Below are 3,336 nucleotides of genomic sequence, written 5' to 3'. Positions count from 1 at the left end.
TGTATCATCTCATATTAGGCCTCTGACCTTAAAATTTACATGAGAGAATGAATTACATCTTAAATTTCAAGGAAAGACACAAACTTCATGTGAAGAGACAGCAAAATTTTAAACCCATCGATTAATTGAAAAATTATAATGGAAGCAAATAATTGATCTCCAGATGTTGTCAACAGTTCATAAGATAGACACATATTTCACATTGTATTTCTCTAATTATATTCTAGCAGCAGGTGGGATATTTCCTTGGCAATGGGAAGTAGAAATAGTTTATGGACTGTATAAGCTAGTCTCCTGGTATTCCAAACTAAGCATTTCCTCCTTAAGAAATCATATTGAAAAATCCAGAGATGACAGGTACATTTAGGGATCCCCTACTGGTCACCAAGCTGAAAGAACTGTTCACTCTTAGCCGCTTACAAGGCGCTAGTTCCTGAATTATGTTGTGACCAGTACCTACTTTTTTATTTCTAAGAGCTTTAGTCCAAGCCATAGTGCTCACTAACCATTAAAAAAGGATGATAACAAAGTCAGTCATGGCAAGTTTCTGACTATCTTGATAGAGATTTGTGTAACCAACGTAAAGCAGAAGAGTTACAATTCAGTACAGGAAGACAAAGACTGCTAATGTAACATAGAATTGTGCAGAGAGAGAGAGAGTAATCTGCCGTAAGAACGTAATTGTCCCATTTTACTTCACATACTTTTCTTGCTGGAACATCCTGAAATGATGCCTGACTCAACCTGAATGGGGAACCAAAAGTGACTGTAACAGTGCTATTGTCGTTAATTTTAGGGCAATGCACTTAGGATTTCTGTTTTGCCCTTGAAACTTCCACAGGTGGCAAAAAGCAAAGATGGATGCAATCCACTCAGAGACTTTGATGAAGCCGAGTGGCTCCTGGAACAGGCTGAGGTTGATCTGGAAGGCAGACATCCTTTGAGGGAAGGAGGGAAAGTCGGGCAGCTGAGTCTGAATGCAATTCTTATCACTTGCTTTTCAGTTTCTATTCATTAGCACCATGACATATACCTCCTTTTAATATTAGAACGGCACTTTGAATATTCATTCTTTCAGTCCAGTAGAAAATGACATCATTTTCATGTTGTAGAAACTTTTTCTTCTTGTTTCGGAGTAGAACAGATGGTGATCTCATTTAGGCGATCACCATGCAGTGGAATAATGCTGCCTTCTACCAACATTTTGACGAGGGTAACAATGCAAACTGGAGAAGAATAGATGGATGAATTAATAAGATTCCATTTCAAAAAATTAGTCTCTTTTTAAATACTTTTCATCTTTGGTAATTTGTGAGAACCAGAATATTCACAGATGTGTTTGTCTCAGCATGAATAGACTCACAGTCTGTTTGGACTGCATTCTGTTTACTCTAATTTGTGCTGCTATTCTAAATTATTGTGTTTGTATTACTGCTTTCATTACTACATTTATATGTCAATAAACCACTTTTAAGCTGCTGTCTCAATTTTGTGACCTGGTCATAAAATGTTACAAAGAGTAATTTTTGAAAATGCAAGCTCAACAAGAGAAAAGGATATGAAAATACACTCACTGAAATAAATTATACCACATTAATTTAACGTAAAAAGCAAACTGATCAAAGTAGTTCTCATAACACATTTACAACTCTAAGAATGTAGTGATTACGGAGCATGAAATCAGATTCATGGGAAAAGAATTTTGTAAAAACATATTTAGAAATAGCTGTGTAACAGTGTATTAGATTTCCCCTGAGGCGTTAAAGTATGATGATTTTCAGATATTCAAAGCTGTGAGACAGATCATGTTGTAGAAAGTTTAGTGCATGTATTCAGTAATCAATAGAAATTTCTGCAATGTTAGAAATGTTCTGCATCTACTCTAGCCAATATGGTAGCCACTAGCTTGAAGCACTTGTCATAGGGCTAGTGTAAACGAATATTATATTTACTTTTGATTTTTTAAAATTAAAATTGCACAGAACAGTGCAAGGTTAGATGGTTTCTTAACCCATCACCTGCATCAAAAGTACAGATAGTTGGAGAGAGGATTGGCGAGAACTGTGCTGTAGAGCCCTTCCCTGTCACTAATGTGGAGAGCAAACACCGAGATGCCTTTCATGGAAGTCTAATGAGCTGGGTTCTGTTTGAGAAATCGGAAAGATGAAGATTGATTCACTTGCCCACAGGCATGTTAAAATTTACTGAGTCCAAAAATAGCTATTTTTCAAGGTTTATATATCAGAAAGAGATGACATCTTCTCCAGATTCTGGCTGATAGGGCTTTTTTAAGGTACCCTCAAGGTGTTAAAGATAACATGAGATTGCTAGGGGCTGTAGGAGAGGGGTACCAGATACTAAAATATTATTGTTTCAGGTCAAGGAAGTTGTAGGGGAAAAAAAATCTTTCCTGATTGGGGAATTTCTGAGACTATGACAGTCATCTTGGAATCATGAGGAAAGCCAGCTTAGCAAGATAGATCAACATGTTAGGAATGACAGTGAGAAAATGAGAGGAACTTTACGGGAATCACTGAGCTCCTGCATTTCTCAACCATGGAACCCTTCTAAGTCCAGACATCACGTGTGTGAGATGATAGATATCTTTACTGTTTAAGATGTTATTCAGTCTTGGGCATGGGCATCCAAGATTAAACAACTACCATTTAGAGTATCTATTGTTTTGTACATGTTGTTGTTGTTGTTGTTATGTGCCATCGAGTTGCCTGCGACTCATAGCGACCCCTATGTACAACAGCCCTAAACTCCGCTCTGTCCTGTGCCAATCGCACTGTCTCTGACACTCCCATCCTAATTATCCCAGTCACTAAAAACCCAACATATGTAGAAAGAGATTATTTCAGAATAAAGGATAGTACTTTATATCCAATCAGCTTCTTGTTAGGTGCTAAACTGCGTAAGTTCCAACTCATACTGACCCTTTGTACAACAGAGCCAAAGACTTCCTGTGCTCTTCATAATCTTCACACACTCTCCTGTACTTAACGTCTGCAGTTGTAGCCATTAAGTCAATTCATCTTGTTGGGGGGTTTCCTCTTTTCCAATGACTTTTTACTTTTCCAACCATGATGCCTTTCTGCAGGAACTGACAATCCTAGTAACATGCCAATGTATGTGTGACCAAGTCATAATTCTTGCTTCCTTTTTCCCTTATTTTTTTTGTTATTATAATTTAAATGAACATTTACAGAGATTTTGGATTTCCATTCATTCACTCATTGTTGCACTTTTCTCCCTGCCCACCCCACCCCCACCCCCAGTTTGCTCTTCTTGAAAAGCAAAAGAAAAAAACTCCTTCATTGGTATACAATCCCC

General features: G+C 37.5%; 1 pseudogene; it reads right to left on the bottom strand.

Moving 5' to 3' along the window:
- Positions 1-270: 270 nt before the first annotated feature.
- LOC102875701 lies at positions 271-937 on the bottom strand (annotated as a pseudogene).
- Between the last annotated feature and the right edge of the window lie 2,399 nt (positions 938-3,336).

This window comes from Elephantulus edwardii, unplaced genomic scaffold (assembly GCF_000299155.1).
Source record: "Elephantulus edwardii isolate Elephantulus edwardi_28Jun2011 unplaced genomic scaffold, EleEdw1.0 scaffold00140, whole genome shotgun sequence".
Classification (NCBI taxonomy): Eukaryota; Metazoa; Chordata; class Mammalia; order Macroscelidea; family Macroscelididae; genus Elephantulus; species Elephantulus edwardii.
Note: the sequence above shows the minus strand (reverse complement) of the source record. Positions and strands in the feature narration are given on the sequence as shown.